Source organism: Amblyomma maculatum, chromosome 2 (assembly GCF_055883805.1).
Source record: "Amblyomma maculatum isolate TAMU_Amacu chromosome 2, ASM5588380v1, whole genome shotgun sequence".
NCBI classification, from domain to species: Eukaryota; Metazoa; Arthropoda; class Arachnida; order Ixodida; family Ixodidae; genus Amblyomma; species Amblyomma maculatum.
In genome coordinates, this window is record NC_139345.1 from 134826731 (window position 1) to 134854240 (window position 27510).

Genomic DNA, 27510 nt, shown 5'->3' on the forward strand with positions numbered 1-27510 from the left:
CTTGCGAAAAAGCAACTGGTTCCTCCTAAATGTTATCAAGTATTTCTGCCAAAAGCCTCCTTTGATTTGGTGCGGTGAAAACAATAGTACTTTATTGTGTTTAGGCTCCTTGAAAAAAATCGATAAAACTAAGACAACTTTACAATTAAAATTCTTTTTAAGATGTTCTTATCAGTTCTGCTTTCTGGCGATTCTATAAAGCACATAATAGTCTTACATCACTGTTGCAAAAGGCAATATAGTGCTGGTAGTACAATATGTGCGAACTCTATCTTGTTAATGTTCTTCTCGTAAACACCAAAACCAATACAACCTATTGTAAATTGTTGATCGCTAGATTGTAAATAGGTAGACAAAAGCGTACGTGAAGAAGGAGAGTATTTAAAGCGTTTAATTCAGACGCTGTAGGTGTTCGGCCTTTAAAGATGATACTATCCCTTGGGCCCAACGGGGAGCGCGCAGTGGCCATAGCACGAATAAAAGTTCCATCCCCTACAGGTGCATGGTGACGGGCAGAGGCGATCCATAGGGCAAACCTGCAAATAATTAAGTGGATATTAGTGTCTTCACTGGGGCTGCCTGGTATTTGTTTGAATATTAGGTAATAAACAGAAACCCCATACGAAAAGAAGTCTTCAAATCGAAATGTTGGCAAGTGGACTAATGCTTCTTAAACTTTCAGTGCTGCAGAACTACTATCCGCATAATCGCAGAACGCGATGTCTGAATCCGATGTTACTTTTAACCTTTTCGACTGCGGTAAGGTGAAAGGGGGAGAAAAACACAGCTTCTTCACGGAGGGCCTACACGTGTTTACGGTCCTGGTAAGCAAAAATTACGGCGTGATGTAGGGAGGAGAGAAAAATCTGTGATGCGTACTAAGAGAGAACAAAAACGGCGGGGAACACTCCATATGCCCCAAAGAGGTTCACAGGGAAGCGAAACGGCTTCTGCTCCATTGCTGCGAGGCTGAAGGCAGAGGGGAGCTCGCCTCGCCATGCATTCAATGCTAGGCGCGTTTGACTATGCTTTCTGTCGTGGCTCTGCTACTTCGGTAAGTATGGATGGTTGTCCGGGCAGTGCTGGTTGTCTGACGAGGAGTACGATTATGTGAGGTGACGTTAACAACAGCTGGCAAGACGATAGAGGCAGTAGGAATCAACAGAGGTTGATGTCATTGTTTAGAGACAGAACAATGCGGATGCGCAGAGGCAGAATGTACAGAAAAAAGTGAAGCAAGAAACCCTTAAGAAGGGCAATAGAATAGTTGTAGAGAGCTTGTAATTCAAAATGTTCTTGTGGAAGTTGTTAAGATAGAGTAAAACTGCTTCACTAACAAAATCGTGTTTGCTTACTATGCTACAAAGTATAACTCGTATGCAGCGCCATTGCCAATAAAAGCATTACATTAAGACGACCGTCTTTGCGAGGGACGCGCAATGTGTGGTCTCGAAGCATGGACCCCTGATTAGCAGAGCAAAATAACATTTATTAATTGAGACAAGAAACACAATATTGTCAAAACGTCCAGCTGCGGCACATTCTTCTGTGATTAACTGAGTTAAATCGTCTGTAATTTTTATTTTTCCCTTGTAAGAATTCCGCCTTTCGACTCCTCTCGAATCAAAAGACTGCTTTCATATAATGAACATATATATTGCAAATTGTGGCGACTGCGTGAGACTGTTGCCAATGCTTGTTCATTGAGAAGTAAACATCGAAGGGGAGTTTGAGGCAAAAACCAGAAGACGAATTACACATATGGCCATGCAAGGAAATCTTGCCACAGAATTAAACATCCTATTAACCATAGGCACCATATCTTAGGAACATTTTTTACTTCAGGAAGTGCAATTTGATTGCAATAATGCACACTTTTTCTGAGTGCGAGTACACCAAAGATATGCAAAAAAGAATGCATTAGCACTGTAGCTCTCTCTCTATGACTCCGCTTCAAAAACAAAGGCCTTAATGAGGCCTCGTTCTGCTGATGTCTCGTGTCAATGAAGAACTCCTTGGCAATCGAATACTCTCTAAAACGCAGAGTGACGTAATTACAGCCCAGTGCCAGCAAAAATTGAGAATTTAGCAATTTTCGTGAATTCACCTTTTTTGCAGCGCTCTAAAACCAGTACTCGTGCCTCGGTGGTTGAGTGGTTACAGTGCAGGGCTCGTGAAGCCGAGGACGGCGGATGAAATCCTGAGAGTGGAGCTAGTTTTTTAAAGGAGGGAAAAAGTAAAGCGCCTAAAGACTGTGTAAAGCTCATGCCCGTTAAAAAAACTTCATGTGGTCTGACTTTCCGGAATCGTCCATAACAGCGTTAGACAGCTGGAGTCGCTTTGGGGTGCTAATGGGGGATGCGGGTCTAAAACCCCAAAATAATGTGCTTTTAAGGTGTGTAATTTTTATCGTCCATCAATAAAAGCATCTTCTCAATAATTGTAATCTGTGCATTAAAAATTAGAATTATTCTTTTTTTTATAGATCGGGTGCTCTTATGAAAGAAAGTGCCTATGAATGCCCGTATTAAAGACGCATCCGCTTAGCAGACAATAAACTGAACGTGCAGTGCATCCCCAAGGTCAAATGCTTGGGTTTCGCAGTCTCTAAGCAAATAACACCTGTTAACTATAACACCGCTCGTGGCTAAAACTAAAAAGCAGAAATAAAATACAGATTTCGGACTGTAGCAACAGTGAATTCGCTGGTAAAGTGAAGTAAAAGCTTTTATTGACTTAAACGCATCACACAGCCTTCGAACGTTGTTTCAACCTACTCGGAGCCTGTGTAACAAAAGTGCTCAACAAGCTGGAGATAGAACGTGGAGCCTAGAAGAAGAGGCAGGCACCCTCCCCCCTCCTCCCAGCAAGCAACGAAAGAAAACATTTCACGGGCAGAGTCAAGGGCGTTCGAGAAATGCAAAGCTGAAAAATGAAAGGCAATAAACTCGGAGCAATCGATGCAGTCTAGTGTTTCTTGAAAAGAACGACCCACCATATGCACCAGCAAACTTGATTTATTAATATAGGCTATATAACAGACGAAGGCGGGCTAGTTGGTGGTTGACTACGGAATGTATATTGCAACCGCGCGAAGCGACAGGGACAAAAAGAAACCACAAGACAAAAATGCGCAACTTCAACTAATCTTTATTACAAAGAAAACCTGACTTATACACGTTTCCCAATCCCACCTGATAAACAGCAGACATCATATCATATATACGCGGTAATGAGCGTGGCACGAGTTAGCATCTACATAGTTGAACTCCTTCATGGAGAGCGCAACTGAAGTAGTGCTTCTTCTCTCTTTTCTCTTTTTTTCTCTTTTTTTTATGCTATAGGCTTCAAAACGTTTCCTACTGAGATGGTTCGCAAATTATTTCAGAACAATTGTGTCATGGAAGCCAGGCCTGCAGTTAAGGAAATGGCGGAAATGTTTTGCAGTTTATCATCCCCCGGCAATGCTTCAACGGCTGCGCGGTGCTCTCTTCGTTCCAGTCTATTCCTTCGCCACATAATGCAAACTGGACATTACTTGAATGTTCAACTTCAGGAGCGCCACGCAGCCCGTGAATCATTGGCGGGGGTGGTAAACTGGCAAAACATTGTTGCCATTGCCATAACTGCACGCCCAGGTTCCGTGACACAATTGTCCTGAAAAAATTACCGAACCAGCTCAACAGGGAAATTTTTGTAGCCAATAGCATACAAAAATGAGAATTACTATTGTATAAGCACTACAGTTTCGTTTTCTATGAAAAAGTTCAACTATCTAGATGGTAACTTGTGCCACGCTTATTACTGCTCATGTATATGATTTCTGCTGTTAATCAGGTGTGATTATGAAACGTGTCAAAATGTGGTTTTCCTTCTAGTAAACCTTAGTTGAAGTTCCGCGTTTTTGTCTTGTGCTTTCTTCTCTTCGTCCCTGTCGGTTCGCGCGGTTGCATTATGCATTCCATAATATAGGCCCTAAATTTGAATACCACGTTCTGAAATATTTGCACTCATTTTTCTCAGTTTGCATTTGTTGCAAGAGCAGGATAATTACGAATACTATCTTTCCAAACTCTTTCGCCTAAGGCTACCTTCAAAATTGTTTCTGGGGTAGTTTTGTTTCGAACAAGGTAAGGTTCTTTTTGGGTGAAATTATTCTCTAAGAAATATAAAATGTGTGACATATACTGTAACAGAAAAAAAAAAAAGATTTGTTTTCAAGTGTTTAGAATATTACGAAATGGCATAAAGAATAATCAATCGGCTTTTTCTTGCCCAGTGAACAATTTAGAAGTTATCTAAATTGAAATAGTTAGTGCATCCTAATAATTTTTGAATGATAGTTTTTCTAAGCTGGCACACGTATTTACTTGTACTGACAGCTAGGATTTGTTTTCTATGTGTGCTAAGGTGAATAAAGTTACACTATATTCTAATAAGAATTAGATAAGCCATCTCAGAATTTCATATAAATTCGTGCTATACTTAAAAAGGTGATCTTTATCCGGGCATCTGCCTTAAGCTTTATAAACCAAACAATACCCCCATGAAATCATAGTCGCTTGTCGAATGCAGCTTCCTATGTTTTTTTTCATACGATATTTAGCTACAGCTAACGAGGAAAAAAATGAAGAATTCATGCTCTAACTCTTTCTCGGATACTCCGTAATTGTGGTCATCATAGCCTAACCTGAGCTGTCTAAACCATAAACTAGCCTTTCCCTTCACCACATTAAAGGCAGTTTTGTCTCGTACGTGGCACGTTTGAAGAATAGATAGACAGAGAGCGCACTTCGGTTAGTAAACTAAAAGAGAGGGCAAAATAATCATAACGGTTTCGAAGCGTAAACGCTGGGCTTTCGCGCAGGAACTTTAAAATCTGACGACCACCCTACAATGATTTTCATTGTCATCTATTCAGACTGCTGCTAAGCGTCGCACACCAAGGTTTAACCGAGGCCACGCTTTCCAAGGGTTAGAAATGAAACAAAACAGGCATAGATAGTATTGTCACATTTTTATCGACCCTTCTGTGCATTCTCCTTATCATCACCTATCAAATAATAAGGAAATCTTGTTTGATGTGTAAATATCAGCATAAATCTGGTTTATAACAGAGTTGAAAATCCAAATAGTTTCGACGTAAATACTGGGACAAGCTCCAAATAGATACGGGGACCAGCTGGAAATTATAAAACATAATAATCTATAGCCTGCGTAAACATTACCGTCACGGCGATGCGCTTCGTTAGCGCAGTTCAAGATATACTGTCCGTAACTTTTCTATTTTGTTGTCCGCATTTGCAGTCGCTGACTATCCTAAGGACATGTATTCAATTACAAATGTTATCTCCTGGCATGACATGGTGACCTGCTGCATCTTACCGACGCTCCATAATAACTTTTTTCGTATACAATCTTACGCTTGGTCTAATTCATTGCTTACGTCGTGCTTTGTATATTCAATTTGTAGCCTGCTTTTCCTAGCAAAGCATTGTCAGCGTAAATATGAAATGGCAAAATATATCCGTCATTACTGCTTGCAGCGCCCGCTTCCCACTGCAGTACCTTGAAAAGCTCTGCCAAACAAGCAAGACTAGCTTTTTGAGATTAACGTACCCATCATGGTATCTAGTAAATGTTGAATGACTTCTATTATCTCCTTTTAACAACTTCCCATGTAAGCTGCACGGGTAGGTAATTCACAAACACAACTTTTTTGAAAGAGCATAATTCTCCCTCCAATAGCCAACGCACATTTTGTAAGCATGATTTGCGTAACTGATCATCAAACTGATGGCATTAAAACATTTATGAACCGATTTGCTGAGAATATTTCCTGTTTTTATTCCTTGCTAACATTCATAAGAAGCCAAATACAACGCTCAAGTACTGACACCTCCACACAAATGGTATCGCATTCCCATGCATGCCTGTAGCAATTTTGTGGTGAATATTTGTTTAGAATTATAATTCAATATTCCGTTTGACACCCAATACATGTTTTCTGCCGGCCACATTTACAGGTTACCATCGCAATATGATAAAGTTGAAGTGAAACAACTACTGAAACTATGTGCGCTAACTGACCGCTCGTTTGTGTTTCAGGCCGACTGTGTAGTTGTGCATCCCTTGACATTCTGTAGGCATCTATGACCTGAAGTGGTAATCACTTTTGTTGGCTCTAAAGTTACTTCTGCGTCAATATCATGCTTCTCGCTTCATGATAAATTTAAATAACTGAATCGTGTACTTAACCTGTAGGCTGCGAAAATTCGTGAGAAAAATGTGGCGAAGTTTTTATTAACTGCAAATGTCAAATTGTTGCTTATATTATTTACAAACGAATATAAAGGGGTGTAAAAGAGTATGTGAAGATTCATGTGCTTTGACCAGCACATCTCTCTCTTGAAATCAATTACATACTTGACCAACGCAACTGTAGTTCTCATGTGTCCCCGGATTTTGGGGGCATTGCTCCTTCGCACTACTTGCAGCCCTGTAAAAGTGAACCGTTGGAAGCATCAATATTTTATCTTTATTATAGGATCAAGAGATCATGGTTCATAAGCCATGTGCTACTGAGACGCTCGCTACAACCATTATGATGTTACTTCTATAACTAATCTTATTACTACTTTTACCAGAGTATTTAGTGCTTTGGAAATATGCCGAATATCACGGTTCATGCTCGGTCCTTTATATTCCTCAAATATAATAATGACTTGTGCATTCCATGAGATCATTTGTTTGCTGATTATTGTGTTGCCTTTCGTGAAACTAACAGTTCCGACAACTTGCAACGCAACATAGATGCTACCTTTAACTGTTGTAATTGGTGGAAAATGGATTTTAGTACCTCTAAATGTAAATTCTTCGTGTATCTAGGATTTCATCATTTTCAAGACTCTACATTCAAAGTAATACAGTTCTCGTGTCCGTCAGTCTCTACCGTTAGCTAGGAGTTGAAATCTCTTCCGGTCTCACTTGGCCACTTCCCATTAATACGATAATTCAATATACTAATCGCATGCTTTTCGTCGTAATTTTCTTCTGCCCCTAGTTCTCTTAGACCCATATTGTGCAAACCACTTGTCCGTAGTAAACTGGTATACGCTTTGTCCATCTGGTACCCATATTGAGCCACGCCCGTAAAGTGGTTCAGAATAACTCCGTTCGTTTCATCCTGCACAAATATTAACGTACCGCTAATATATCAGCAATGAAGTGCATTTTAAACCTCCCTTAATAGGCTTCTCGTCATAAATTTTCGCGCATTTGTTTTCTTTTTTTTTCACAAAACATTTCACACTTGGCCAAAATTGTATACCGTACTCAGTCCCCCATCTTCGTACATCTCTCCTCGAATGCATCATGGTCACAGGGTTGGGATCTCTCTGTTCAGAACAAAAACATACTGCGTGTCGTTCAGTCCTCGTCTCCCAAAGACTGGAACTACCTACCCGCACCGATTGCCAGCATTGAAGTCATTGATAATTTCCATACTGTCGTAGCTAACACTGCATATGTAGTTGACTGACATGTATGCGTTATTTTCTTTTTTTTTCTGTTGTAACGTTTTGCAACCTCTACTCCCCTCTGTAATGCCTCTGGCCTTGAGAGTGAAACCTAAATACAAATACATAATAATAATAACGAAAAAAAAAAACATGAAAGTGTCAGTGAAATCTTGGTCTTTTCAGCGCGAAGCGCAATACACGGATATAATTGAAATGCGAATGAAGGCGGAAGTTTGTGAGAATGCATACATTTTCCTGCTTTACCACTTAAGAACATCTCAAGGAGAGCACTCTGGCCGCTTGCTTTTTTCATAGGTTAAGCACTGCAGCAAGCAGAAGCTATGTCGTATTTGTAGATCATCTGCCTCATGTGCAAGGGAACTATGGTTTAAAATCTGATGCTACGCGATTCTCGATAAGTATTATCTAGATGGCCTGGCTTCCGTAAAGTGGACTTAGCTATTATCCTTGCTCGTCACTGATTTGAAGCCACTGAGGTCTGTCGTGTCACCTGGCCTGAAGAGAGAATGGGCGGTGAAGATGCGCTAAAAATAGTTGAGGCTAAGGCCGCATCCGTGCAGTGTGCCATGAAGCTCACCAAGCATAACAGGGTAGAACTGTGCGACACTCGAGAAGCTACCCCCATTTAGGCCAAAGCACGCTCAATTTTACAGGCAGCACAAGACAATGGTCCGATACTGGAAATATATTGGCAAACGGCTGTCCTAAAGCGGTCCAGCATTGCTGAAATTTCCCAGCATAAGTTTGGCCAGTACACAACACATCCAATGGTGGACCAAGCTCCACGTGTTCTCCCAATGTTGTTACGGCCGTTTTTAAATACTGGCAACGTTGAACCAGCTTTCCGTTTGCTAATTTGGGTCCCAGCACACATGTTCGTCCCCGGCAATGAGGCGGCCCATGATTTAGCCCGAGATCTCTACGTCCGGGCAAACACGGAGCCGCCCGACTGCCAGGAGATGAACGAACGTGTGCAAAACTGTACAGATATAATCGAAAATTATATATTAGGAAGACGTCTGATGCCGCCATAAAATTCTGGCTTAAATAATAAAGAGGCCATAGCCTTGCGGCGATTACAAGCCGGAAATTTCCCAAATCCTAACTGGTTGTTTTACACCCAGATAGCGAGGGGAAACCTCGACCATATATTTTGGGAATGCCCTAAGTCTCCGGGCGCTAGGGGCCACATTAAAAATAGAGAAGCATGGGTGAGCCTGCTGCGAAGCAACGTCCCCGCTGACCAGCAAAGAGCCGTCCGCCTGGCGGCTGAGGCCGCGAATAACCAATGTATATTCGCCAGTCCTTAGTCGCGGAGGTTCCAGCCCCCGTTCCTAAGGCCTGTGTGCAAGGAGCGGTGAATGGGGAGCCTCCTAAATCGGTGGAAAATAAAGTTTTAACCAATCAATCAATCTATTCCTCCGATATTTTAATAGTCGCTTGTAAAGACTGGCAACATTGGGCCAGTTTTTCATGTGTCCTTCCGGCATTGGACTAGCGATATTTAGAAATCGGCAACGTTTTACCAGATTATCTTCTGTTTTTCGATGTCGGGATATTTTCCTAAGAAAATGACAACATCGCGCTAGTATTTCTTGCGTCGTCTCGATATCGGAAGAAACATATTTAAAATTGGTGACACTGAACAAACTTGTATCGTGTTCTCCCGATACCATCCGTTCCGTTTCTAACCGGCTATATTGGACCAGTTCATTGTGTCCTCCTGATATCGGCTGTGCCGTTTCTGAAAACTGACTACATTGGAAAAGTTTGCATTCGGTTTTCTGATACTCAATATACCGTTTAAAATGACGCCGAAGATAGACCAAATTGTACCCCAATCTCCCGATGCTGTGTCACGTAAAAAACTTGGCTATGATTGATTACAATGACCTTTCAAACTAAACAGGGTTCCGAATTTTTGTATTTTAACAAACATATAGAAGCCATTCCATGGCATTTCTGACACTAGCTTTCAGGCAAATAGCATTCAAATGCATTCACAGCATGCAGCCACCAAGGTTAGGTTCTGCAGTCCGCTAATTTGTTTTGCAGATGGTATTCATATGATTCCTTAATTTACTACACTTTTGTTCCTAAGCAAAGTGCGCGAACCCTCCATACATGAAATCGTGAATAAATAGTTTTAAAACATGCTATGATTAAATTGTGTTTTTGCGGAATGGGGGCTGGCGGAAGTCATATTACAATTCTTAGATCAACAAGGCTATTAACCGAGACTGAATTACATGATTAAATACTTGGCGCTCCTAGCGGCTCATGAACCTTAATGGATTATCATTATTAAATGACTATGGACGTTTGTAATATCGCGCACATGACATTACATCAGCAGTCAGTCTGTCGATACTGTTGACTGACTGCTGATGTACGGGACGCAGTTGTATTGCATAAGTCTCCTCCCATAGCCAGGCTCATGTCTGGCGAGGGCCCGTAAATCCAAGCCTCTGGGTGGCTGGAGCGGGACTACAACACGGGTGAGCAGACACCCAAGAGCCCTCCGCGGAAGCGGAGAGGACTCAGCTGTGACCTGATGAAGAGGGACAGGTCAGCCTGGTGGCATTAATTTGTCATCGAGCAAACTAATTCAGTTTTTCCGATGATGGGTGGATTGACTTTTGGTTGGTCACTGGGAGGGGCTGCGTCCTCCTGTAACCGAGAGGGGTGCAACCATTGGCGATGAAGCTCTGAGGAATAAGGCTGGGAGCAATGGCGCGCTCCTGTAATCGAGAGAGGCCACGCCGGTGAATGCTCAGACGGCCGACTGGAACCTCGGAGCCTTGTGCACTCTGAGGAAGTCTATCCCACTAAAGTGGGATAGATTCTCGGGCTTAGGAACTGTGCTACGGTGGGACCCACCGAAAATGACAGCCTTTACCGATGATGTACCCTATTGATAAACGGGACTAGGGATAAGGCTGGGGAGCTCCCAACTCCTTGTAATCTAAGGTGGAAGCCGCTGGAGTTGGAGGTGACCACTCCTCGTAGCGGGAAATAAGAGTCTGTTCACCCGCCGGTGCAGTCCAGGGATGGGCTGTGCCGGCTAAGTCTCTATGTAAGGACGCCGCAGGGGAATCCCCGCTGACTAATCAGGGGTAGGGGCAACCCTGTGTAACCCAGCCCACGAGGAGGCATGGGGGCGCTGTTAGAGACTGTCTTCACTCCCCCTCCGGCGTACGCCAGGGACGTCCCGGGAAACACTCAGGCCTGCAGGCGTCTCAGCAGGCTAAGAGAGTGAAGACGAAACGAAAGCAGAACTGGTGCAAGCACCCTTTGAGTGTCTGTCAGTAGTACCGCTGTGAGACCAGAGGGGTGGAGGATGAAGCCTCCACTCGCGCTTCCGGTACGTAGGCGGTAGGTCCCAAAAGAGTTTTGCAACGGGGCCGGCGTCCAATCCAAGACGCTTAACAAAATTTGGTAGAATCGGGCTCTCGCGTGGAGCGCAGCATGAAGAGAGTTACGAAAGTCGGAGGCGCGAAGGAGGGGTGCACGTCATGGGAGTGCACCACGGGTGTTGCGATCCCGCCTGCCCGAGCACGTGGGTGCGACCCACAACACGACCAACGCGGTGGCAGTAGTTGACAAGTCCGCCACGCGCGCTGGGAGAGCTGCAGGATTAGTTTTCAGCTCGACAATGACCAGACGTAAACTGGGACAAGAGCGGTCCCGGCGTGGGTGTCCGCCATTTTGTGGGACTTAGCTCCTGGGAAGGGGCTCGGCCTGGGCGATCTCATGTAAGCCCAGGGGATACTTGTTGGCCAGCTAAACTCTTCTTGACACCGAAGCGGTGGCCTTGTGGTAGAGCATCCGCCTCGCATTCGGGAGGTGCCGGATTCAATCTCTGGTGCCGCCGGTTACCCAACGGTTTTTCAATGGGTACAAGCTTTCCTCCGGCCTGGTGCTCGGCTCTTCCGGGGTTAAATGCTTGGGAAAAGGAGTCACGGCTCAAATAGTTGCGTCGATGTGGCAGTGATCCGTTCCGCCATCGGACAACAATAAGTCCGCCTCGCGCGGCAAACGCCCATTATGTGGCTCTTTTTTTTACGACTGCTGCAGCTGAGGCTCAAAGGGAGCACTTCAGGTGACGCTCAAAGGAAGTACCTTTGCAAGACAAACTGAACCGCCTTTGCAGGCTGCGATGTTTGAAACTGGGTTTGGGGCCAATGCGAAAGAGGTGAGCGCAGCGGGGTTTGCGGAGCTTCTAACAAACGCACACCCCTAGAAAAGCCGAGCGCCAGGCCGGGGGACGCTTGTACCCATTTTTTCCGGTGGGTGTCCGGCGGTGGGTTTCGAACATCAGCAGTCAGTCCGTCGATACCGACTGAATTTAGCAGTCTATTCTGCTCATGCTACAGAGGGAGGTCTGTCCCCTGCTGCCATTCATGCCATGCAGGTATAGATACGGAGAATGGTGCAACAGATCAGGCACTTGATAAAATTCCAGATAACGCTTTATGTCGCAAGATGTAACAAAGAATGTTGTTGCGTTCTTTGATATGAAAGGGGGTTTTACTGTGCTTTAACAGCGATAATAGCCCTCTCGAAGTTGCACGGAGAACCACACAAGAACACAGCCAGTCTAGGCCTCCACAAGCGAGCTCGAGAAGCGCAGCGCCACTTCGTCGTTATTATACTCGTCTTCGTGATATTCTCGCCTAGTTCACCCTCGTCTTCGTAATATCCTCGCATAGTTCACTGCAGATGAAATATTTCCTCCCATCCATCTTGCTTTCTACTTAAATCATTTCACTTTTTGGAAAATTTTATTGTTCTGCTCAGGCAAGTGTTTTTGCTTTTTTGTGATGTTTTTGCTTGTTATCATGCTATTTATGGAATAAATATAACGAAGTTATCAATTTTCACTGTGATCATTTTTGTTCCCTTCGACTTATTCTTGAGTGATGTTGCAGCACCTTTGGAATCAGTGCCTTGAAGAACACTTCGCCTTATTTCTAGCCAGCCATTCGCTAGTGGACGGGACGAATAGTCATAGATTGAGCCGACCTGCCAAACATGCATAAAATCGCTACAAATTTGTCAATCTTCAACAAAACAATTAGAGTGGCGATGTGTTCTTTTTAGTGTGCGATTGCCACGGAACTCCGGAGAACGCTCAGGCCAAAAGCATGAACTAGACGCCCGCTGCACCCATACGATCGCACATTTGATACACACACACAGACGCTAACACGCTAACAAAATATCAAAAACTAACACAACCTACAAAGAGCAATTATAAACGCGATGCTCCGCACAAAGAGACAGCGTTTAAATTTTTGAGCTTACAGTTCGAAGCGCTTGACGCATTTCGTGGGTCCAGGCAATAGCGTCGACGTCGAGGTTACGTTCGACTTGCAATTAGCTAGTCTTGTTGGCCGAAAGAGACGACCTCCCGTTGAAGCGTAGGCTGAAGTAACGTTGGCGTTCGTGGCGGCGTTGAAGTGAACCTCCTGGGCGATGCAGGTGGACGGTGGTACGAGCTTTAGAGGTGCCCCCTGGATGCAGCAGGTGGCTGAGTAGTCGCTCAATTTCCGGAACCGGTTCGAGAACAGAAGGGAGTCTGCAGTGCAGTGCCGTAGAACATGAGACCAACGGTACAGCAGCCTGCGTTGCTCCCTTGCAGCCAAGGCGTCCCTCACCTCCCGGAGCCTCCGCTTCTCTGCCCCCCCCCCCCCCCCCCACACCCTTGCTTCTCCATATCATGCCTTTTTAAAACCTCCGCGTTGATGCACGTTAGCCTTATCGTCGTCTTCATCGTCTTCTGTTCACCAATCAGCGCTTGTCATGTCACCGACTACTTCATCATCTTCTTAATCCTTCGTTGGTCCACATCATTCTTTTTGCCATCGTCATCTTCTTTGCTTTCTCAAAACGCCTCTGCATTTGGCCTCTTACATGTGACAAAGACCCCCTCTCTCAAGAGTATGCCCTTGAAAACCGCTTAGAGTTTCGCTGCCATTCCGACTTCCAGCAAACCGAATATCTCCGGCCAGTCTGGACCCATCTCAGTTGTCTTGAACGCGCCCGAAGCACACCACTCACACCACACACCAAGATTGTCTTCATTGAACAATATCACAACACTACCAACCCACTGATACAACAAACCAGAATTGTCTTCATTAAACATTATCACAACACTGTCATTGTCCGTACAGTGTCTTTATTTTACACACTAACGCCCACAAGACATTTCATTGTATAAACACACATCAACAAACCGAGAACCAAGCCCACAAAAAACGTAATCTAACTAAGCCTGTTTTGCTCTACTCATGAAATCAGCGCCAATGTTGTCTCTGCCTTTAATGTACTCCACATGAAATCCGTACTCTTGCAAGGCTAGGCTCCACCTTATGGCTTCGCTATTTTTCACTTTGGCTTTGGTTAGATATTTGAACGGCTGAGGATCAGTTTGAATTCAATAGTGTCTGGCGTAAAGATAAATATGAAATTTCTTCACTGCCCATACCACAGCCAAACATTCCTTTTCAATGGTGGAGTACTTGCGTTCACAAGCCGTTAATCTGTTACCACCAAATAATACTGTATGTAATTTGTGATTCTCTTATTTCAAGAGTTACTCCCAATGCTCTGTCGGACTCGTCAGTGCGAAGAACAAACTCTTTGTCCATATTCAGAGCAAGCAGAACAGGCGGCTTTGCGGTATGTTGTTTTAAAGTTACGAAGGTGTTTTCGTGTTCATCTGTCCATTTCAGCTTATTGCTGACACCCTTCCCTGTGAGTTCTACAAGTGGATAGGCTTAGTGAGCATAATCGGCAATAAACTCCTTGTAGTACCCAGTTAAACCAAGAAACGACTGTACTTCTTTCGTAGTACTTGGTGTCTGGGCTGCCTGTGTTTTCCGCAGTATATTTTCTTTCGTCGTGATGCGGCCCATCCCTATCTTGTGCCCGAGAATAAAGATAACCTTAAAGCCTATCTCACATTTTGTTAGTTTTACCGTCAGCCTGGCATGCTAAAGTCGCTCGAAGCTCCACTTGCCACTCGGAAATGGGACCGCGATACCCGACGTAGACTGGCGCGCGCACATACGAACATCGAGAACTATGCAATAGAGCTCACTCGACAGAGCTGACACAGCCGCTGTGACCAGATGAACAAGACTCCAAACGCTCGTAACACGTGGAACCTCCTTCGACATTTACTCGACCCAGCTGGAGGCAAACTCCAAACACGCCAACAGCTCGAGCGAATCTTCCACCAGTACCCTGGCACGTCTAACGAGCTCAAACAAAAGCTTATAAATGCTTACATCAGCCCCGAACCAGCAACCAACAACCCTTCTATCAAGGGCGCCGACATTGTCTGTCTAGACGCTAAAATCACATTTGCGGAGGTCCGAGCACAACTCAGTCGCCTCAAGACGACTTCGGCGGCCGGCCCTGACCACGTTTCAAGTAAAATGCTTAGGAATCTAGACGACGCATCTATTCATGCCCTTACCGACTATTTTCGAGAATGTTGGGCAACCGGTACCTTCCCTCAGGAGGGGAAATGCGCCAATCTAGTCCTCATCCCCAAGCCGGGCGAACCACCAACATTGGCCAACCTCCGTTCCATTTCTCTCACATCCTGCGTTGGGAAGCTGATAGAACACGTTACCAGACCAGACTCTCACGATACCTACAAGACAACCATCTTCTACCAGACACATTGTTCGGCTTCCGCCCTCATTTAGCAGCCCCGGACATTACGCTTCTTCTCCGTCATCAGGTAGTCATGAGTCGTACACTAGACACGAAAGTCATCATCGGCCTCGATGTTGCCAAGGCATTCGACAACGTCCTCCATGAAGCGATTCTTCAGCAAGTTAAGGCTCTCGGTGTTGGACATCGCACGTACGCATACATTCGAAACTTCCTCACCAACCGCACAGTGCAACTTAAAGCCGGCACGGGAGATACTTCCATCATCTCTCCGGGAAACCGTGGCACGCCGCAAGGCGCCGTACTTTCGCCAATGCGTTTAACGCCTGCCGAAGCTACTGGCCGAAATCCCCCACCTGCATCACAGAATTTGTGCTGACGACCTCACACTTAGGATCACGTGCGGCAGTGACGGCCAGATTAAAGAGACTTTACAGACCGCCATCGAACGGATAGGAAATTATCTAAGTACAGTTGGCCTCACCTGCTCGGCGACAAAGCCCGAGTATAACATCATCGCTTCCCGGGACGACGCCCTCCAATGATACTTCCTGACATCAACCTCCAGGTGCAAGGAAACCCGATTCCTCGAATAATTAACATCAGGATCTTAGGCTTGCCCCTTTAGGCTAACGGCCGCAACAACGTCACGCTCCAACGCATCGACCAGTTGGTGGTAGAGATCAGACGCCTCCTTAAGCGAATCTCCAACAAGCATCATGGCATGCGAGAGTCCAACCTCCTGCGCCTCGTTCAAGCTTTCATCTGCTCCCGCATCACCTACTCTGGACCTTACGTCTCACTCGTGCCGAAAGCGAACGGCTAGAAGCGTCCCTTCGAAAAGCATATAAGACGGCCCTAGGTCTTCCCACGTCCACACCTACCCATAAGCTCATGGCTCTCGGAATATTCAATACCGTGAGCGAAATGACCCAAACAGCCCTCATCGCCCAGTATGAGCGGCTCTCACTCTCACACGCTGGCCGAGTGGTACTGCAGCAAGTTGAGATCTCCCCACCGAGATCGGCCCCAAGTTACGCTGAACTTACAACGGAATATCGCTTAAATCTTCGCATTCCTCCCATTTCCAAACGGATGCTGCCGGAGCACCACGCCGAGAGACGGACCAACCGGGGTCGTCAATTCGAGAAACGATTCAGAGGACATCCCGACGTCATGTAGACGGACGCCTCTTACCATTCATCGAGGCCAGCAATGGTGGCGGTAGCTCTCGCCCCTCATCGCAGCTGGTGCACAGCCCGTGGCATTCGCAATGCAGAAACAGTCACCGCAGCTGAAGAGGCTGCCACTGCGCTAGCGCTAGCCTACCCTAACACCAAAGTCGTCATCAGTGATTCTCAACAGGCTATTCGCAACTACGATGCTGGCCGTATCTCTTGCCAGGCGTTACACATTCTACGTTCTACAGCACCCTCTTCCACATCTCGCTTACTTCTTTGCGCTGCAGACCACGAGTCGTTCAGCGAAAACGCTCAGGCACACACTCTCACTCGAGATCTCAGCTGCCGTGCAGAGAGTATGACCAGCCACCCTGCTTCCGCTAACACTAATATCTCACGCGCTTGTCTACTCACCACTTACACGGACATACTCCAGCACTACCAACTCCAAAGATGTGCATATCCTCGCGCACATCGCAATCTAACGAGACGCGAGGCCGTCCAATGGCGCAAACTACAAACTGGCAGCTTCCCACACCCCATCTTATACAGCAGGATCCTTCCGGAATAGATAGCCCCCATGTGTAAATACTGTTCAACTCCGACGATTCTCATACACATGGCGTGGACTTGTACACACTACAACACAGACCTCTCAAACACCCCAGAGACATGGGAGTCTCTCTTGCGTACTTCCGAGCAGCAGACCAACGCTGGCTTATCCAGCGCGCGGTGGAGGTCGCGGCATCCCAAGGGATCCCCGCGGATCTCTTCTATGCCAGCGCAATCGGTCCTTTGACTGGTCCCCTGTTTTTGGGCGCAATAAAAGAGTTCCCCACCGCCACCTCTCTAGCGTAACTATGTGTTCTGTCCATGTATCGGTCGCCACCAGGATATCATCGGTATAATGTTCCTCATTTCCGAACCCACCCAAAACTTTCCTCATCAATTTCGTGAAAATAGCCGATTCAGTCTTCAATCCAAAGGGCATGAACTTAAACTGAAATAATCCCGCTGCAAAGGAAAGGGCTGTTTTCTCCTTCGATGATTCCTCCATTGGTATTTGCCAATACCCTTTAGCTAAATAAAGTTGGAAAAAACTTTTTGTTGTCTACCTTGGCGAACACCAACTCCGCTCTTGAAATAGCTTTCGCATCGGGTACCAAGATGTTAATAAGCCAACGAAAGTCAATGCACAAACTGTTGGTGCCATCAGGTTTTTTGACGACCGCGAGAGGGTCGTTGTATGCAGACCATGACCTCTGGATTATACCCAACTCCAACATTTCCCGCACATCCTTTTCAATTGTTTCCTGTGCCACTAACGGCAGTGGCTGTTGCTTCATATTGATTGGTCGCTCTGTAGAGAGCTCTAATTTGCAGCATATGTAAGTCTTCCTCGGTACATCCGAAACGATACCTCCCTTACTTTTTAGTGAGCTCTTATCGGTGATCTTTTGTGTTCATTCAAATTGGGGTTTATTAATGCCTTTTTCTATCCTACACTTTTCTTCAAATTGTAAGAGGGCATCTCGGCAACATCATCTGGTTCTTCTACCATTACAGAGCAAGCGACCTTGTCTCCTAACTCTTTCTGTGCTGGAACTCTTCCTTTGCATTTCTTTAACATGTTTGCATAAAATACCTTCTTGGTGTCATTTAATAATAATTCATAATCCATATCATTTTTCTTCTGTGTCACTAGTAGGGTCATTTCCATTACATCAATAACTTGTTGTCCGTGGGCAGTAGGATCAAAACCCTGTCGCCTGGATTGAGATTCCTGTTTGTGGCTTTCTTGTCATAGTAGCCTTTATAGCGTTCTCGCGGCTTCTTGAGACCTTGATGTGCCATGCTGCATGTCTCCTTTAGGTTGTCTCGCAACTCAGGCACATATGTGTATGTCGTCTTGAGCTCTGCTGCAATCTCTTTATTTGCCCACAGCTACTTGAGTATTGTCAAAGGAACCCTGACGGTTCTCCCATACAACATCTCGAAGAGAGAAAAACCAAGGCTTGCGCCATCATGTAGGTGACACGCACGGCGAGAGGGGAGGGGTAGTAGTTTCTTTGGGAGCCACATCATGGCGCTAAAAACCCTAGCGAACCATGGAGGACAGGTCTAAAACGTACCTTTCTAAGAAATCCGAGCATTCATCTGATGAGCCTTTATTCATGTTCAAGCATCATGTCGTCGTGGTGTGAGCAATATACAAACGATGCACAGGGTTTTCAAGTTAATATCTGGGCTTCATTTAACTCAACGTGTCGAACGAAACTTTCTCACCGCGAAGATGACAATGGATTGTCTTTGTCGCACTTTGTTTTGCATCATTTTGTTCAAGGTTTCTTATTCTTACAAGATGTAAAATATTGTTTTCTGCGTACCATTTGTCAGCAACGCTTCACGCGACCTTTACCAATGTTATTTGTGGCAACTGCTTCGCGTGCAGATAGTGCAACGCGTGTTTGGTTAGTTTAGTGCAATTGATCAAGCGACACGGTTTTTATATACCCTATGTTCAGTCTAAGATTTGACCGATGTGACCAGCAAAAGGCCTTACAAAGATCTTAGCCTTGCTTTTTCGTGTGCACCTGTCAATATATTCTACTTGGCCGAGACAAAACCTATTGAAGCATGTAAAAGAAAATGCCTGTACAGGCTGCTCTGAAACCGTTCGCTTTTATATTGCATTTTGTGGCTCTGCCTATGTAGACATGAATAAAGAAAAAACAAACCTTTGTGTCACGGGGTGTGAACTGTATTTTCTGCAGAAAGCCGGGGACTGTGACATGTGCTGATAGGTTCATTTCACATGACGTCATCCCACCACTTGACGTCATCGCATGAGCGCTGTCCGCCATTTGTTTCATCAAGTGCGCAACGCTGCCCAGTCGTCGCATACCAAAGCTGACGTTTAGTGGAGTCACACGACGGACAATATCGTGAAGCACTATCGCGATCGTGCATTTCGTGACTATAATGAGCTAGGATATTCTTGCATACTGTAGATGGTGACCCTTAAGTCAGCGATTTCCACCGCTTTGCTTCCGTCCGCAAGCAGCGTTTTCGCAGTTCGGATTCATAAACGAACGACACTTTCCTTTTGCTTTTATTTTTTTGCAGCGGAAAGCATTCCAGCCACACCCTGGAGCCCAAGCATGTACAGCGTAAAATGTATTCTACTAAAACGCCGGGGGAAAGAGGGCTTTGAGGGACTGACAAGTACGGCCCCAAAGCAGGCACGAGCAGGCGCCACTCTGTTCTGTATCCCGATCGTCTTAACCCGAAGCTTGTAGTGCGTGCAGCGGTATGTCTGGTCAGCGCCTAATCTGGTACCCATAGTCACACGAAAAAGCTAGTAAAAGCTTATAAGTGACGAGCAACTGCTTGGAGTTATTCCTCGCTTTCCCCTAGCGTTTTAGCGCGCTTGCCGTTAAGCTCCATATACGTACCGGGAGCACAAGGGCAGCAGTCCGGAAGGTTCTCCTCCAAGGGTTGAAAGTAGCATGTTTATGAAGTTGTCAAGCGCGTTAACTTGCACATACATGACCGCGTTTTGTATCACATCGAGTGGGACAATCAGCACGGCAGTTCTTTAGCTAAACGACGCAGAAGAAGCAATTGCACAAGACCCGCCACAGCAGGCGTCTACCCCATAAAGATGACAGCTGTGCTGTTCTCAGAGTTTTTACACCTGAAGGACCTATTGCCGAATCCGTAGACAGCGCAATTGGCAATTATTGTAGCAAATTACAGAGTTCACAGCACCTTGGATCTTCCGAACTACCCAAACGAAACTTGCATAGACGACGATAACCTAGGCTATGACGGACCGGAAGCAGAATGGCTTCATTTCTCCCGTCGTCCCCCGCGTGGCAGCCGACAGTGAATACAACCTATAGACTGTTCGAATGGGATTTTTCTTTAGGGATGTCCTACAGTCAACTTTGCACCAATATTTCCTTCTTAACTCCCTCGAATTCGGTTCTTAGGCGTAGAAACCTATGAGGGTATTGTATTATATGATAATGGTATTAGACTTGTATAGTAACTGGAAACTTCGAATGGCTTTTCGCCACTCTGATCCGCATAGGAGACCCACCCGAGTTTTTTTTTGTATACTACTTACCAATGATTGATGTGCAGAAATCTCAGCAATGTGTATCAGACTGTACAATATTGTAGAAAAATTATCAATTGGAATGTTTTATATTTAGAGGTAGTGCATGCACCCGGTTCGCATTTGAGAAATAGACCACCCTACAGTGTTTGTGAACTAAAGATAATAAAGACAAAAGCGTAATTGTTGCGTGATGCAAGCTTCCCCGTTTTGAACACCTGAGGCCGGGTTTGATTTCACCTTCAGTGGTCTTATTAATCGACAATGGAGCGGACACTTTCTGCGCACACTTTCTGCGGAGCCCTTTCATGATTCCTTAAATAATTTTGTCTTAATAAAAGCCATGGTGCTATATAAAGCGCATGTAAAAACTTCTTTAAACTGCAACTTCTCTTTATCATACGTACGCGGTATTTCCTGCGGGCATAACCCACTCATGTACTTTTTTTTTTTCAAAACCTGGATTCATAATGGGCTGTAATTTATGAGACTTTTCTGGATAAGAAATTTTGGAAAACATTTATGAGATTGCGCTGGGATGTGTTAAAGTTCAAAATGTATACTGAAAATTTGAGCAGGCAAAAAGTGCTAACTACCTGAGCGCTCATTTTATGATGTAAATTTTAAATGATACTCACTGCTCTGGTAAACAGAGGAGACCAAGTAGCAGAAGTATGCAAGGCAATTTAAAAGTCAACATTTTAAGCCTTCGTATGCTTCTTTTATGTCCTTCGGCAGTCCTGCAAAAGTTATTTTCGGAAAGGTTAATAGAGAGGATACTTGCTTGCCTTCCTATATCTTGTGTACCAGAAAAGCATTTCCTTGTATAAACCCTAACGATTATTACAAACGCTTTTTGATTTTAAGGCGAACATACTTAAGAGGTCGAATGACAAAACGGCTGTTTTAAACTAAAAAATGCAATAATGTCGTATATTCATATATTATCCCGCGAAAATCACATAAACTAAAAGCTTGAATATTTTAGTATCTTCTGATGACGTTCCATGAAATTCACATCTTCTAACAATTTTTTATGTATTTACTGAGTGTTCACTTGTGCTGAGAACAGCAAACGTGCACTGCACTTCCGTCAATTTATACTGTAAACTACGGTCAATGTAAGGGGAAATCTTTGAGGACGCTATCAAAAATGAACTAGTAGGGCGAAGATCATCGAATCGGTAAATCAGTAACAAAACAGATACGTGCAGAGAGGTGTTGAAAATCTACTTCCTCGTTGATAGACTGAAAATGATACTAAAAAAAATATAACGACCAACAGCCATGTCTAGAAACATAACTTGAATGCAGTGCTACTGTAGATTGCAGCAAGCCTCATAAAAACAATGTTTATTCTATAAACAAGGCATCTGGACGGGTCGAAAGTTTCAATGTTAACAAAATTTAGATGCACATTGCAAAGTTTTTTCAGAAGCGCTATAGCAATGTCACAAGCACATGAAGCAGCGTTGTGACAGAGAGTACCCAAGAGCCAAAAACTGGGCTATGAATAGAGGGTCCATGGTTGAACCTTGCGGGCTGCCTATTTGGGGCTCATGCTGGTTTTGAAATTTGTGCCCAGCGTGCTCCTTGCCACTTTCCTCATACGACCCTATAGGCAACCTGCCATGACGTTTGCTGTGTCGATCACTGCGCCGTAACACACATCCTAGCGAGAAGAGCAAATACTTCTGAGGCGGCGTTTTAGGGCGTTTTCAGGCCACCTCCATGAGCTTACAGAAATCAGATTGCGCGCTCTGTCGAAGCTTTGTGTGGCGTATGTCAGATAACTGGGCAACGTTGAGAGCACCTGAACAAGGACGTTATCTGACACACGCGTATCTGTAATGGTGCCGAATGTGCTCTGTCGTTCATCGCGAACCAAGCGGCCAACAGCAGCATTTTTGAGTCACACTGCGGGACAATTGCAGCGCTACCTATGCAGTGCAGGTTCCTTTTTCGCGCCCATGTGGCCAGCCCCAAATACGGGGCCCTGCTGGTTTTGCAAATCATGCCCAATAGGGCTGCTGCTGCGCTGCCCACGTATGTATCACCGTCCGAATTTGTGTTATGGACAGCCGAAATAGGGCTGAGCAAATCAGCCCCCGATAGTCAAAAGTCGACACCACACGAAACTTAAGAACGACAAAGGCCATATTTTTGCGCCATTTTGCTTCTTGTTAATGATGCGAAAGATATTCCTGTATGTGCATAGCAACGTTGTTTTGTTTACTACCGCTAAACAGTTTCTAATTCAATTTTCCCTGTCAGTTTTGGTTTCGGCTTCAGCCGAGAGATGGCTAAGATGTAATAATAAAGTTTAGGTCACGCGCGGCATAAAAGAACTGCGATAGAGTGAGTGAACTTTAATAACTCCTCGGGGATCTTTTTCTTCGCCTCTTCAGCCGAGGCTGACGAGCGGTTGGCGTCCCCAGTCCAGGGCACTGCGATATAACGGCTCACTCTTCACTATATGTGATCCCTGTCATTTACGCAGCCTGACTACAGCATTACTGTGCAATAAAACGACAGAGGAACAATAATATTGCGGCTTTTAGCACCCTCAGGAGATCTTGAGTACTTTCACGTCCCACCAATCGCTCGGCTGTTGACTCCGAAAAAGGTGGGAAAAAATTTCCATTTAAATTATCCAGCAGTAATAAGAGAACGTCATTGGTGATGCATGTTATCTAAAATTTGCCCCAGCAGAAGTATAACATAGGCTGGTTCATGTTAGTCTAATTTTTGTTTTATTTTATTTACATGCTCTATTGAATATCTTTAAGACAGGAAGAGCTTGAGCGAGCCCGATGCGTACACGAAAGGTGGTATAGCTATTGCAAAATATTTTCAGGCTGTCTTGCGGAATTGACATACTTGTAAGAGCAAAAAATTGTCAATTTTTTGCTATAAAGTATACGCTTAGTACTGTTATCCGAGACGTCTGAGACAGGCGTTTATAAGAGTGTATAATATGAGTTAAATAAACAAAAAGGTGCTGTACAAGTTAGGATACAGACATACAGGATTGGTAAACTCAGCTAAGGCCCAGTTAGGGCACCAGTGAGTGCTTTCTATTAGCAGGCCAGATTTGGCTCATCATTTTATGCAGCATAAGATCGGGAAAATTTCTGAGAGACTTGAATCTCTCTTAAATGTGGTAAGACGAAATCCTTTCCGGAGACTTTCTTATTCATTTGGCGCTATTGTGTCCTCTTTTACTCTTGAATGACGTTTCGATGTCGTAAAGCATTGAAAAGGCCCTCTAGTAAATTTTTGCAACTTTTTACACGCTTTTACACAATTTTGTCATCCCTGGCTGCGTGACGTCTGCACAATAAATCGACGTTTTTGGCTATTTTGAAGTCGATTTTACTTTTTTGTGTATAAATAATTGTTTAGCATTCAACGTCAACATACTTTACATATTTTATCAGCCACTACCTACACAAACATTCTGTTCCACTATCAATCAATTCGTTTCTCGACAATGACGGTGTCACCGTCGGCAGACGCACAAATTGTTTTCACACTTATGACCTTTAAAGGCTTTCGCCTTAATATATGTTGCCTTTGCAACCATAAACTATAAGTAACTCCCATATGGGTGGCAGGCAGGCACTGCTGCCACAGACAAAGCGGCGTAAAGCGTCTTTGTTCAGGGAGCGGCATTTAGGTTAACTCTTCTTCATTCTGCTTAAGGACCACATTTGTTTTATATCTGCCCCAAAGTGACACGCAAAGCACCGCCACTGGCATCATATGGCCGTTCCCTTTCTACAGCCTTACCCACCCAAGGTATTTGTTCCTAGGATCGCCTTTGCGGGGCATATACCCTAGAGTATTTCGCAATGGGCCAATTCGGGCAGCAAGCAGCCAGCACAGTATGCCAGCCCCACCACTGCCCAAGCGGAACCAACTGAGGTTTGGCGCAGGCAGCCCGAGTGGGATAGCCTAGGTTTGGTCGCACAAAATCCATATTTCCATCGCAAGCCTTGCTCGAGCCTATTGAGTTTTGAGCAAGCAGCCTGATGTGGTCTGGCCGTGGCTTCTTTCTTCATAAAATCAACATTTGTTTGCATCCGTACAAAACCTCCCCTAAAGACACCCTCAAGGGTTTGATGCCAGAATGTGCGCTTAGTTCGCCCTTGTAACCAGAATATAAAAGCCTAGTGGCAGAGGGGCAAAATCAAATTAAGCTTGTCCCAGGGTCGGCACATTTTAAGATAATTAGCTGTAGTCTTAGTTAAAAGTCCTGAAACCAAAGGATTACCATGTCTACCGCAAAATGCAGCTATCGCGGCTCCAATAAATAAAAAGGGCCGTGAAATGCTATGCGACACTTCTAAAAAATTATTTCCTAACTATTTAAATTATCTTTGATTTTAATGACGGCGTGATGGCTCCATTTTCTGGCCCAGACGAAAATATATTGCCTTCACGACTTTCGAACAAGGTTGCACCTAAAAATTGCCCATACACCCGGATTAAAGGGCGTCAATATAAGTTATGGACATTGCGTAAAGAAAGTAGCTATCCTTGCGCACCGACGTAAATCTGCCGTTGCTACGCGCTTCTATTAAAACAAATATATCAGTATTAAAGTTCGTGATGAAATGATGTGTTGAAAAATTGAAATTACAAAGCACCAAATCTTTAGGCAAAGGAGCGTATGAAGAGCAGCTGAATTAAGGACCTTAAGAGTTACTGGATGTTAGGCGCAAGCATGTTGGTGCCCTTTTCGAAGAGCTAACATAAGTATATGCATTCCGAACTTAGCGAAGAAAAATAAATAAACAGTGTATTAAGTCAGAGGATAGTATTTCTGACCAATCTTCGCGAAAGTTTCATGATAATAACCTATTTGACATCAATAAAGACGGTTACTGTCCACATTAATGTCTTCTTTCATTTCTTGAACGTTTAGCTGAAAGATTTAAGCAAATGTATTATATGCACAGAATATATTTTCTGCTAAAAGAGGTAGGCAAAGCTTTTACCCCTCTAAACTAAGTAACCAAAGCGAAAACGGTTGCATGTTTTGCTCGATCCGCCTCGTTTCGTTTCCGTGCGGCAGCCGCTCGGCGAGCTATTTCAGTTGAATGATCTGTTTTGGCCTGTGTGAACGCAGAAAATTCACGAGGAGTTTCACCTGGATACTCCAAGATGACTGCTGCCGTCCAATTATTGAGCGCTGTTGCGATCCGTTGGCACAGGCTAAACGACGAAGGAGGCTTTATAGCTACACATATCGAGAGAGCGGTTATATCGGTTTCGGTGGTGGCGCGCGGCGGATGAGTGACGTTACAGCTGCCACGTGAATTCCTTCGTTTCAAAGTCAAAGACGCGCACACGACACGCACGGCAAAAAAGTTGCAGTGAAGGCAGTATTACAGCTATCGCTTTTAATATTTCACCTACTGTTCATTCATTCCACTGCACACAAACAATATATCCTCTCGCAAAAATATGAATTAGGGCACAATTATTTAGCTGCCGAAAAAATTTTTAATGTCCTGACACAGATTTCATCTTATCTGGGTGGCTAGCGGCAACAACCAGAAGTTCAGTAGAGGGGAGGGGGGGGGGGGGGAGGCCTGGGAGATATATCTGGGATGATGAGGGGGCTGGGGTGATGAGCTGGGATATATATCTAATGATATAGTGAATTTTCGTTGTTCTTCTCGAAATTAAGTTCTTTTTGGTGACTTGAAGACGTTTCAAATTGCACCACAGGCGCGCCCCGTCCAAGACGGTGATCAGAGACGACTAAATATGGATAACGACACTTGAGATTTACAAAGAGAATAACTTAAGTTTATATACAAAACTTAGCAATATTTACAGCAAGGTTAGGCAAAAGATACATGGATCTGGCTAGCTCTGCCTAGCCGAAGATGTACACATCAAGCCATAGCTCACAACATCCGACTGGTCTCTCGGGCTTGGTGTTAAGCTCTCCGTGTCCAGCCCACATTTCAGTTGCGTCCAATCGCCACGAACTTCAACATGATTGGTTCGTGACCACGTGCAACTTCAGCAGTGTGAGTGAAACCCTTTCCCCACAACGAAAGAAAGAAAAACACAAAACACAAAATGTCACATGCAGCCCACATTCCACTGTACACCGTGCCGCGTTCTCGCGTCAAGATCATCAAAGCAAATGAGCAGGGTCGTTAGCGGACCGCCGCCGTCTCGCGCCCCCGCTCTTCCTAGAACTTGCAAAGTCCGTGACCTCCGGCTTAGCGGCGGCGCGACGAAAAGACGCCCGGTCAATCGGTCCTCCCGCCGACGTGCGTCTTCCCCTTTGTTCAACGTTCCCCATCACTCTTCCCCCGGCGCCGAATGTCACCTTTCTGTCTGGACGCGGCGTGTCTATGAACGGACGTTTCAACCGCGACGGCGGTGTCGTGTCGGCTCGTATGAAAAGCATACTGCAGGTATGCACAAAGCAGCTTAACTTCCCCCTCTTGGGGACTCGATCGCCTGCCAGCCGCCCGGTGACACTCGTCACTCTAATGGCTTTCCCTGCTTTATCCGGTGATTCGCGGCGCCTTCTCGTTTGCATGCAGCTAGCACCAATTCATGCTACAAGAAAACCTACCACGAGGTACTGAGTACATAGCCGCTAATCCGGGGGTGCGTAGCGATACCTTACAGATATAAAAACAGAAACCAGGTAAAGTCGACAGCACTGCTGCTTAAAATACTACTATTTTGATTACTGGTGCGAGATTATGCACATAGAGACATATGCGCAGTATGCAACGGAAAAAAAGACTACGTGGCCGTATTGCGATAATTACGTGAACCGCACTGCAAATATGCATTTCAATTTCAGCAACGTCGTACAAAAACGTTTCAGATCCCTATAGTGAGAAATAGTTTGAAAAAACTTACGAAATGTTTCTACAAAAATGTGCGGCTTAAGACGCGCAGGACCTTTTACCATGAAGGACGATCTAATCGC

General features: G+C 44.9%; 1 long non-coding RNA gene and 1 pseudogene across 1 annotated transcript; one reads left to right on the forward strand and one right to left on the reverse strand.

Moving 5' to 3' along the window:
• Positions 1–371: 371 nt before the first annotated feature.
• On the reverse strand, positions 372–27510 carry LOC146199935 (uncharacterized). The gene is made up of 4 exons (XR_014704780.1): positions 27441–27510; positions 21176–21277; positions 6427–6499; positions 372–536 (listed from the first exon to the last, which is right to left on the reverse strand). It is a non-coding gene; the product is annotated as an uncharacterized LOC146199935 (long non-coding RNA).
• LOC146199936 (uncharacterized) lies at positions 14990–17272 on the forward strand (annotated as a pseudogene).